The sequence below is a fragment of the Macrotis lagotis genome, chromosome 1 (assembly GCF_037893015.1).
Source record: "Macrotis lagotis isolate mMagLag1 chromosome 1, bilby.v1.9.chrom.fasta, whole genome shotgun sequence".
Taxonomy (NCBI): domain Eukaryota; kingdom Metazoa; phylum Chordata; class Mammalia; order Peramelemorphia; family Peramelidae; genus Macrotis; species Macrotis lagotis.
Window position 1 is genome coordinate 598194928 of NC_133658.1, and position 12505 is coordinate 598207432.

Here is a 12505-nt window from a genome sequence, read left to right on the forward strand (position 1 = left end):
TTTCTCCTCTGCTCCCTTCTTCCCCACTATTACCATAGGTTTTTTTGTACCTCTTAGTGTAATGAGATTTATCCCATACAGTCCCCTCCTTCCTCCCATCTCTTTCTTGTACCCCTTTTTAGGGAGGTAGTGGTTTTTTTAGATCATTCTATCTAAATCATAGAAAATTCTGAGTGTCTGTCCCTTCTAGTTTTGTATATTCTATCGAATAGTGACAAAATTCCTGAGAGTTATTAGAGTCTTTCTCCCCAGCAGGGTTAAGGCCAGTTACATCCCATTAGATAGTAGTCTCATGGATAGGTCATGAATGTCCATCATTTCTGGCTAGGTGTATTCTCTCTGTTAGAGTTACATTTCTCAAGGTTTATGAGAAACTTTTTCGCCCCCATGCTAGGATATAGCCAGTTTCAACTTACTGGATTGCATTTTTTTTCTTTTACCGCCCCCCCCTTTTTTTTACCTTTTCATGTGTCTCTTGAACCTCCTGTTTGATGCCCAAATTTTCTGTTTAGCTCTGGTCTTTTCATCAGAAAATTTTGGAATTCTTCCATTTCATTAAATGTCCATCTTTTCCCTGGAAGAGAAGGCTCAGCTTTGCAGGAAAGTAGATTCTTGGCTGCATTCCAAGCTCCCGTGCTCTTCAAAATATCTCATTCCAGGCCCTTCGATCCCTTAATGTTGATGTAGCCAGCTCCTGCGTGATCCTTACTGTGGCTCCATGATATTTAAATTGTTTCTTTCTGGCTGCTTGCAGGATTTTCTCTTTTATCTTATAGTTCTGCAGTTTGGCCACAACATTCCTTGGTGTTTTCATTTTAGAATCTTTTTCTGGTGGGGATCGATGTAGTCTTTCAATAACTACTTTGCCCTCTGATTTCATGATATCAGGGCAGTTTTCTATCACTAGTTCCTGTAATATTAAGTCCAGGCTTTTTTTCTCTTCAATGTTTTCATGAAGTCCTATAATTTTCAGGTTGCCTCTCCTCAATCTATTCTCAAGGTCAGTGGTTTTGTTGATGAGGTATTTTACATTTGCTTCTATTTTTTTATTTTGTTTAACTGACTCTTGCTGTCTCATGGAGTCATTAGTTTCTGTAGACTCCATTATTTTTTGGGGGGGAGGAGTTTTCTTCATTAACCTTTTGCAACTCCTTTTCCAATTGATCAATTCTACTTTTGAAAGAGCTTTCCATTTGACCAATTGAAGTTTTGAGAGAATTAATTTTTTTTTTGCATTTGCTCATTTGAGGATCTGAGAGAATTATTCTCATTTTGTAATTGTCCAATTGATGATCTGAGAGATTTATTCTCCTTTTGTGTTTGTCCAGTTGTACTTTCTAAGGTATTAATTGTCTCTCCCAAATTTTTAAGCACCTTCCTTATTTCTTCAAGGAAGTCTTTCTGTTCTGGAGACCAGATTGTATTCTCCTCAGAGGTTTCAGGTCTCTCTGAGTTGGGGTCTTTCCCTTCCAGGAATTTTTCTATGGATCCACCTTTCTGCTGACCCTTCTTCATTACGCTAAGACCTTGAGTTGGGGGAGGGGCTGGTTCACCTGGGCTTGGAATCCCTAAAGGCTTTACTGAGTGCAGTTTCTCTGGCTGGCCAGTAGGAGGTGCTGGTTTCCCTCTCTGGAGTGTCTGTGACCTTGCTTGAGAGGCCTTCTCCCTTTGCCGGAAGGGAGGAGTTGGAACTATTGAATTATTTTGCCTTCAGTCAATGGTGGGCTTTACCCTGGCATGAGGTCATTCCTCAGCTGGGCTGGTTCTTCTGCTCACACACCTGGGCCTGAGGCAGAAGTAGTTTGCATTTGTTTGTTTGGGAAGAGGCCTCTGTGCAATGGAGGCATGGACTCAGAGTTTCTCAGACCTGAGGAGCCCAGGGATGGTGTCTGCAGCTCTCCTGCACCAGAGCTTTCCCCGCAGCCTAGTCCCCGAGCTCCAGGGGGACAGCACCAACACCAGCACCTCTCCTTCCCGGCAGATCCAAGCCCCTTTCATCCAGCCCCACTGCTGATCCAGCAGGTCCGGCTCTCCCGCCCTCAGACTCCCAGTTCCAATTCAGCTGTTAATCTGGATGACCTGGGGCTGATCCCCCCTCTGAGCCCAGACTCACCTTCCTGAATTCGGCCAAAGCTGCTGCAGGGGAAAAATCCTGAGGTAGATCTTCTTTCTCCTGGCTTTTCTTTCTGGGTTTTGTGGGTCAGATTTCTTTTAAGAGGTTTGTTTCATGTGATAGATGGGGGAGAGATCAGGAGACTTTAGAACTGTGCCTGTCTTCTCTCCGCCATCTTGGCTGAAAGTCGGTTTTGAATCTTGCCTCTGAAACTGCCTTGTTCTATAACCACACATCACCCATTCAATTTTACTGAATTTATTTAAGGTTGGAGCAGATGTCCTCTGATTTCTTTTTCAACTCTAAATCTATGATGCCCTCATTTATAGCTGGAAAAGACAAGAGATCATCAATTAAATCCCTTCATTTACAGGGGGGAAAAAAAAGAGAAAAACTTGAGACCCTGAGAGATCTATGACCTGTGACCATATTAATATATAACAGTAGTATCAGCAGAATTCAAATTCATTTCCTCTGACTCTTAATTCATCAGTCTTTCTACTGCCCAGTTTCTTTTCCAATCTTATATTTCCTCAAATTTTAAGTACTCACAGAGCCATTATTCTTTTTCTATAATCTAAATCTTTCATCTATACCCTATTTTTCTAGTTAATAAGTACAAGCTTCAATGAACTCTTCACTCTTCCCTAGATTATTGACCCCCAAACATTTTGTAAACTTTCCATTTGCCATTGAAGTCACATACGGCTGGAACTATGTAATTTCTGAATTTCCTTGTAATTCTGAGATTTTTATTATTATGTGAAATATGAACAAATACTGAAAGATTCATGGCAAATATTAACTCCATGTAATGGAAAGTTTCATTGGAGTTTTCCAAAAGTAGAAAGGGATGCCATGAATAAAGGAGTTAAGAAGTATTTATTAAGAAATACATACATGTGTGAGTACATATACATGTATGTATGTATATATGTATGTGTTTCTTTATAAATGCTTATGTCTGTTTGTGACTGTGTGAGTGTGAGGGCAAAGTTGATGAGAGTGGAAGAAAGGAGAACTCTTCTTCTTTTAGTGTCCTCAAGCCTCTTTGGACCTTGGCCACTTCTCTTTTTTAGTTTTGAGAAAGAAGATAGATGAGACCAACTCTGCTTCAGGTTGCTGAAGGAAAAGACTCTGACATGAAGCTGATGGGAGAAGTTTACAGTGTCCATCATATTCCTATCCCCATTCTTCTGTACCTAGAGATTCTACCCCCCCCCATTCCTCACAATGGGTGAGCACCTTGACCCTTGTCTGGAATTTATTCTCATATGCATATTTTTTTCTGAATTCTGTTTTGCTATCAAATTAGTTAAATGAGTTCCTTTAATAATTGCTATGTAACTTATGTAACTGTTATCTGGTAAAAAAAAAAAAGGTCAAATCTTCCATTTAAAGCTTGGGGTCTTCCCTTCCTCCACAATGAAACTTCTCTCAGAAATAAGCTTGAATCAGAATAAATACAATCCCCAAACTAACAATATTTAATGGAACATATAGTTATAATTCAAGTCTGGAACTCTGCTGTCTGAGAATAGTGACCAGACTATCTGGTCTCAGCATCCTATTCCCGCTGCTGGCAGGAATTCATCTCCATTGTACCAGAATGGTAAAAACAGAGACCCTTTCAAACCATACAACAGCACCCTCATCCTATACATGGTACCAAGTCTCACTACAATAGTTAATGACAAAAGCAGTTTGTATTTGTGTCTCATACTTCTTTTTAAAAAACTGTCTATTTATTTTAAAAAATTGAAATAATTCAAGAACACTCAAGTGTAAAACACTGTGGTACTGGCTAAAACAACAGTGGGAGTTCTGATCAGAGATCAGTAAAGAGTATATAATCAGAGCTTTTCTTACTTGAGTCTTGAAGTCCCCAGAATCTGACCACAGCCTACCTTAAGAACCACAACCTCTGTCTAACTCTCACTTCAGACAAACTTCCCTACATATCAATCTCTTCCTCATAGACATTTTGTGCTAAGCTATGTCCATGACCTTTGTTCATTTTCCCTATTTCAAATGACCTTTCTTGTCTTTAAGGCCCATCTCGGGTCAGTCTTGCCTGGCCAATCTAACAGGAATCAGGATTTAGATTTGGTGATAAATTTATATAGCTATGAACCTCATAGTAGGAGATTTTGTTTAGTAAAGGTGGGAGAGGAAGAGTCTAAATGTTATACCTGGAAGCAAGTAATATTCCAACTCCCTCCACCAAGACCAATAAACTGGAGCATATGACAGAAAGTACTTTCCAGGACTGGAAAAAGTAGTGAGGGAGGCTGTATCAGGAGGGAACCACAAGATAATTGACTTTATCTTTTCCATTTGCCTAGATCAATTATGTGCTGGTTAAGGAGTTTAACCCTTTAAGAAAAGATAATAGAGTCACTGTCTTCCTTTCATTCTCTGTCCAATCTCTTCATTTTATACATGTATCCAAGATTCCAATGAAGCTATGGCATTTTATGTGCTATTTCTTTTGCTGAGAGATCAGATTCACCTCTCTCTACATGAGAGAGGGGTGAGTGATTCCGATTATCTTAAAGAGTTAGTCTCTTTAATATGGAAACAGTTGCCTTACCCAAAGGAAAGACAAAGTAGGTAAAGTCAATAACTCATTCCATCTTGTGGCCCCTCACTGAGAAGCGGTTCCCTCCTGATGATATTACCTCCCTTGGCATGTTTTCCAGTCCTGTATGTATTTTCTGTCATATGCCCCAACTCAGTAGTCATGATGAAGGGAGATGAATTTTCCTTGCTTTCCATTGCAATTTCCAGATTCTCTCTTTACTACCATTACTAAGCAAACTAGTCTCCTATTTGATCTTCATATTTATTCAAACTTCTCACCACATACTAAATGGCTGAGAGAGTGATGAGACAAAGCTGCATATCTTCATAAAGGGCAGATTTGGAGCCAGAACCTGTTAGAAGAAAGATTATGTGGTTTCAGAGATGTGTGGAAAAAGAGAAAGGCTTTGGAATTTGTAGATGTATAGGGAAAGTAGGCACCTCGACATATCACTAATTGCTAATATCTGTCTAAATACTTTGGAGAGAGAATTTTTCTTTGGGTGAAATCAAGGTCATTATTCTTGTTTGGAGCTTAAGACCTTATCTTGTTTCTATCTAATTCATTCAACCTTCTGTATTTTCAAGCATATTGTAATCTATATAATTTCTCTGATTTTTGTTTGTGTGGATAAATAGGTTAATCTCTTATATAGACAGCATTTGGTGAGTAGGGATAAGTTGATGAGAACAGGCTAAAAGTGTAGGTTACCCTACCCTTAAGAACATTCAGGGAGGGGGTGGCTAGGTGGCACAGTGGATAGAGCACCAACCCCGGCGTCAGGAGCACCTGAGTTCAAATCCGACCTCAGACACTTAATAATTACCTAGCTGTATGTCCTTGGGCAAGCCACTTAACCCCATTTGCCTTGCAAAAGACCTTAAAAAAAGAACATTCAGGGGAAGTAGTATTTGTTCATAATCTACTATATCACTCAATCAGAAACATAGGAGGGAAAAATAAATGTAATTATAATTTTATAGCTTTCAAGGAGAATTTTCTATAGAGGAAAAAGGAACAAAAACCTAGGCACAACCCTTTTCCTATTACCGTTCTATGAAGACAGTTGAGCCAGATCCCAGATTTATCTATACATATCACCCAATAAACTACTTCTATTTAGACAACCTAAATGGACTGATCAACCTTACAAAGTCAGATGTATACCTTCCATGTAGGAGAAAGTGGAGGCATATAATAGTCAAATTAATTAATTATAGTCTTTTTCCAGGAAGCATAATGGGCATGCCAAATTGGGAAATAGTATAATAGGTGTGGGGGTTGACCCTGGCAGGCTTAGGGAGCAGCAGGGAAATCAGCCTGTCTCAGAAGTAGCTGCATGTTGGAGAGCATCAGGAGAACTAACTGATTAGAAAAAAAGCATAACCAGATTGTAGAGAGCCTCGAAAGTCAGATAATGATGTTTATAACACTGAGGGTAGAGAGAAAGCCAAGGAAATACCATCATCTCAGCAAAAATAGAGCCTTCTACTAGAAAAATATCAGACCCAGCCCAGTGTTAGATGGCAGGAATGGAGGATGGGAAACCACTTGGATGGACTATTTCTTTCTTTTGAAAGAAGAAAGCAGTTACAACTATTAAAAAATAAAGAACCTAACCATGTTCTTCATTGATTTCATTTATAACTCATTTAATCTTATTTTCCAGAAACAATTTTTTTCCTTAAAAATGACAGAAATACAGGATTATGACTAGTGGAATGTAGTTCAGTGCTCTCACTGAACAAACAGAAAAGTGTGAATCCAAAGGTAAAAGACCTGAGTCTAAAACCCTGGAAGCAGCCCCTCCTCAAGATTACCTAAAGTTTTAGTATAATCTCTTGTGCTTCTTAGAACAAATCTCAAGGAAATGTCAACTATATTGAAATAGCATCTGATACACCATGTATAAACCATAGAAACATAGAACCAAAGCTCTAGAGCTGGAAAGACCATATGTATTGTCTAGTTCCATTCTTTCATTTTAGAGATAAGGAAATTGAAGCCCAGAGAAGTCAAAGCACTTGCCCAAGGTCATGGGGAGTAAGTAGAAAACCCAGAATTCAAATACAGATCCTTGAACTGAAAAACCAGCATTCCTTCCATTATATCACATTGTCTCCCAAATGGGCTTCTTCCATATATGTTCAAAAAGGACTTATTCCCAGGGATCATGGATTTCTTGTGTTCTTTTTCTGATCTAGGGTACTTACTATTCAACAGTCATATTATATAATATCTAACCACCAATCAAATCTAAATGAGGCAAGTCCATAGGGCCTAAGCCAGAAGTTTGCTCCTGAAGTGACCCTGGAACTTGGAAATGAAGAGCCTTCTTCATAAGTCTTCAAGATTCAGTCACTGTATGATTTAATGGACAAGTAGTAATCAAGCTTGGAATTGTAAGAAGGGTTAATGGTCTCATAGAATGCTTAATAGTACCCTAGTTGATATTATTTGGAAATTGCTTCAAAATTTAATTAATTTTAATTGATTAGCATTACAGAGATAGATGAGAAAGTAGACATTGTATTCCATATTTACTTATGCTCTTTTAATGTTTTAGATAAAATTAAAAGATCATTTTTATCCTTTTATTATCTTTCCTTCTTTGAGATATCCAAAAAATCACTGTCTACATTGTGTGAATTTTTCCAGTATAAATTTGGTCAAAAAAATCCAGCCATTCTTCCACATTTTATCTTTTTCATAAAGCACTTTGGATATTGAGTATTTTGAGTTCAAATCTTAATGGTTCCACTGTCCTGAATCATAAAAATAGATTGTTATAGAGATGCTGGAAAATTGGTAGCATTTTTCACCTACTTGTTGTCTTCCTTGTGCCTTCTATAAATGTTTTGAAGATGATATAGTTTAGATAGATCTCATGTCAAGTTTTCTGCAGGCTCATCTTTCTTTTTACTGTTTTTGTTGTCTTATGAAGCAATATTATTCTTAGTCTTTAGTTATTGTCTTCTGTAATATTTTGTGAATCAGCTAATCTCTAAGTTAGCCTTAATTTCTATCTCTAAACTAGCCTTAGCTGTCATATCATTCCACTGGACAAAGAGATTGAACACCTAATAATTAAAGCAGTTCCTGGGCATTTGTTAGGGGCGGGGGGAAGAGGAGACATCTTCCCTATAGCAATTGCTATACATTGGTTTAACTTCTCTAAGGACTGATAATCATCAGAGCCATATATTTACTGGCTTCTTTTTCCCATATTTCAAAGTCATCCATTGTTTAAATAGATTGGTGTTATTGAAATTGTGCATATCATCTTCTATACATTAAGGGAGCCATGAGCCATGATCTCATCAATATGAATGTTCATTTCACTAACACTGACACCAACCCATCCATGCTTTCTCATCTTTGCATAAATCCTTGTTCATGAGTCCCTATAAATCCTCTAAAGAGGATATATCTGATGCTTTATAGACCTCTATATCTTTTAATATTTAAGAACTACCAGCACAACCCTTAGGCTGTCTGTATGTGCATAAATATATCTATCTATCTATATGTGTGTGTGTGTGTGGATTTAAAACTAATTATATTGGTATAATCTCATATATATACATATATATATATATATAATCCGCACACACACACACATATATATATATATATATATATGATTGAAAGCATGAAAGAGTTCATCAAAATAGCTATAATCTCTACTAGCACAGACACCAACCCATACCCCATCCATGTTTTCTCATTCTGTGCAAACTGTATCTGTATCCTTCAATCAATCCAGATATATTTATACTCTATAGATATAGAAATATTGCTAGAGATATAGATGTCAACAAAAGTAACCAGAGAAATCCAGCTCAGTTCCATGCATCTGCATGCCATGAATGTTTTCCATCTAAGGTGGGGATGGGGAAAGTGATTTGTGATTTCTGCCATTAGAATAGAAATCTAGATATCCATATATGTCTATGCATATATATATATAAGATTATATATTTATATATGAGAGAGACAGAGAAAAGGAGAGAGAGAGAGAGAGAGAGAGAGAGAGAGAGAGAGAGAGAATGAAAAAACAGATTTATGGAAGGAAATTTAGAACCAAGTAATCCAGGCATATTCATATATAATGAATGTGGCTTAGATGTGAGTACACACACACACACACACACACACATATATATATGTATATATATATATATATATGTACATATACATATAGTGTGTGACTATACCTATATAATTTGGTTCTAAATAAATAAAACAGAAGTGTATATATATATATATATATATATATATATTATATATATATATCCTCTTTCTATCTATCTCTCTATCTATCACACACACAAAAACATATATCTGTACTTTGTTCATTCTGTTCATGATACCTCTTTAGTTCCTGAGAACCATAAGGAAGAAAGTGCTATATATATTCAGTAAATAATTACTATCTCATTTACTGTAATCACAGGATTTTCTATTTTATTTACTAGCTCCCTAAAGAGGTCATTGCCCATCCCCCAAACAGCCCAGTTCTCCCACTCTGAAGCATCTTCTTTTCCTCTGATCAATTCAGTAATCAATCCCAGGTCAGGTTCAGCTCATTTGTTCTGACATCTGGAATTATATCTCTGACATTTCTTACATACAAAGGATGATAGCACACATTTATCTTACCTAAGCATATTTTTGGCAGTTGAATCACCCACTCTCTTCTGATTAGAAGCAAAGCATTCAGAAATGTGATGGGAAAGTCAGTAATTGTAGTTTAAAATCTCTTTTGCTGTCAGTGAATCTCAAAAGATGAACTGAAAGGACCTTCTCCTAGGGTATTATATGTAGTGTTCTATTCTGATTTATTGAGATCTGGGTACATTTTTTAAAATCACAAGTATCAATATCACCCACCTTCTACATAGCTAGGCTCAACCAGCAAGAGATGGGGGTTGTCAGCAGACAGAACTTTCATTTTTGGTTAAGATTCTGTTTCCATTTGGCCATTTATTCATCTACCTACCCACTTCTAAGTGGAAGAAACTACACTAGACAGTAGAAATTGGGCATCCTAGGGTGACTGAGAGATCTTTCCATAGTAGTATAGCCAAGCACAACCACCATCTCTAGTCAGTAACCTGATTTTGAGTTCATGAACCCCTGAGAGAAAAGAGTGATAACAAACATGAGAGTAAAAAACAATATGTAAGATTCACCTCCGGGAGGTGCCCATATAAAATCAGACAGGCTCAAGAAGCATAAGATCTTAGAAGGACTTTGGGGTCAATTAATATAACTTCTTTATTTTACAAATGAGGAACTTGAAATCCAAAAAGATGAAAGAGACTTACTCAAATTCATTTAGTTGAATTCATGGTGGAACAGCAACCAGCAACATGTTATGATAGGAAGATTATAACATTCAGAGCCAGAGAATCTGTATTTTATTCCGATACTCTCAGTGTGACCCTCAACAGTCAGTTTATTTTCTGGTCTTGTTATCTTATCTGTTTAATAAATACTTAGACCAGTTGAGCTCCAAGATCCCTTCCAACTCTGAACACCCATCATCCTGTGATTGTACGTGTCCTGACTTCCAATAAACTTTAAGTTTTTAAAAAGAATGATTAAATTAAGTAAATGTCAGTAGAACACCATTAAAACTAGATTCCAAAAAGGTCTTAAGATTTAAGCCCTCTTCATCCTCAGAAAGATGCTGTCTTGTCAACTGAGTATAGCTGAGAAAAAGGAAGGGTCACTGGCTCCCCAGGCAAGAGTTGCTTACTTGGACATTGTAGTTTGCAGAAGGGTAATGGTTGGACAACCCTTCCTCAACTTTTCTCACCATCCATGAGAGACTGTACACACCTATACCAAAGGAGAGATCACTGGGGAAACAGATAATGAATGTAACCTTGGACAAGTCACTTACCCTTTCTGGGACTGTTTCCTCATCTGTAGAATAAGGGGTTTTGGACTAGATGACTATTTTGTGATTTCATATTTAGATTGCAGTTCAACAGTTTGTACTGAATTTATTTATGTCAAGCATTCCCTTGATTTGTCATCTTAGGTTTCAATTTTGTCATCCATTTTTTTGGAGAAGGGGAATCCTTTCTAGTGTACATATCAAGTACCTGTTGATATCAAATACATATCAATATTCACAAAATCCTTACCACAGTGTTTGATACATCACAGGTACTATATAAGTCCTTATCCTCTTCCCTTTCCTTCCTTCTCCACCCTTGTTTCTTTGATAGGGAAAAGCAAAAACAAAACAGGAACTGAGTTCTTCTCAGAATTACAGAAGTACAGAATTTAAAAGTTGGAAGGAACCTGTGTTCTAAAAACACTGCTTTTCCTTTTATCCTTCATTATCATTATGCCTATTTACCCATCAAGCAGCAGGCCTATCTTACCCATACTGTTCTTCTTGGACCTACCATGGCAAAAATTAAATTAAAATTAAATAAAATGAAAGGACAAGTAGCACTGAGAAAGGACTGGGGAGGGTACTCTAGGTAGGAACACTAATCAATCAGTAAGTTTTTATTAAATGCCAGCCATGTATAAACACAAGGATTCGAGACATAATAAAGGGAAAATAAAGGTAAAAGAAAGTAAAGGACTGAAAAATAGGGTACAAGTTGTAGGATTGAGTGTTAGGGTTGGAGAGTCAGGCATCAAATTCTGAAGGAACTTGAATATCAAACAGAGGAGTTTGAATTTTATTCTGAAGACAATGGGGAGTCCTGAAAATCTGTGGGCAATCCATTCTAAAGAACAGTCTGTCCCAATGTTCCTTTATATGTTGGTATAAATTTGAACCCTAAATTATGCTAGAAACAGGACTATCAGCTTTCTTTTCCTTGGAAATTAACAAAGTAACTTTTCTGAGTAGCTAAGATGTTGCATTAGAGCTGAAACTGTGGCTGTAACATACAGTATGAATTCTGTCATCAGTGGTGATACCCACCCTGGGCACTGGGCTGTATGGTTTTCTTAATAAATTAAAACATTTCCAACTTGTAAAAATAAATTCATTGTGGTATATGGAAGCAATTCCATAGCTATTAACTATCAACCAGCTGAATAAACATTAAATACCATCGGTCTAGCAAGTGATGGCATCCCTCTCTCTCCCTCTCCCCCTCCCCCACCCCACATATACACATATACCACACATACACGTAAACATTCTCAACCCTAAGAGGTCCCACTGGTTGGAGTGTTCTGCCTTTGTGTGATCAGAAGGAAATTGATTTTCAGGGAGAAATCTAGTAGTGGCAGGCTCAATAAATGCTGGCTGACCATTTCCCAACCTACTTTTCACTTTTCTTTCCCAACAACGAGTATGGTGAGCTCTCTCATTGGAAACCTCCATTCTGAGAGGCAAAGATGTTCTTTCATTGAAATACTGAGCTCCATTCTGGAAAAGCACCAGTCACTGTATAAACAGAAGACTGGAGTTATCAAATGGTAACAAAGGCTTTAAGCTATACCATTGAGTTTTCTCAAGGCATGTGAATATGTAATGGATACATCAATTCCAAAACTTTATTCCATTGGCTTCTCTTGTGCTATAAAAAAGAATACTTTCAGACAAGAGTGTACATATTTTTGCAAACTTATAGTCTTACCACCCACTGCTCTGGGTTATAGGATGCAGTTTTCCTGGGCTATGATTATGATGTGATGCTCCCTCTTCCTGTCTATTCAACATCTTATCAGTTCTACACATCTTGACATTTATTACTCCATTGATGGTCTTATGGTATTCTTTATTTTGTGCATGTTAGTTGTCTTTCCAACTACCTTTTACTTTG

The 12505-nt window shown here is 37.3% G+C and overlaps 1 long non-coding RNA gene across 1 annotated transcript in view; it reads right to left on the reverse strand.

The window, feature by feature from the left end:
• Positions 1-10783, reverse strand: part of LOC141521798 (uncharacterized) — a 47287-nt gene extending 36504 nt beyond the window's left edge. Inside the window, exon 1 of the long non-coding RNA XR_012478061.1 lies at positions 10609-10783. This is a non-coding gene — a long non-coding RNA (uncharacterized LOC141521798). The remainder of the gene's footprint in view (positions 1-10608) is intronic.
• Positions 10784-12505: the final 1722 nt, after the last annotated feature.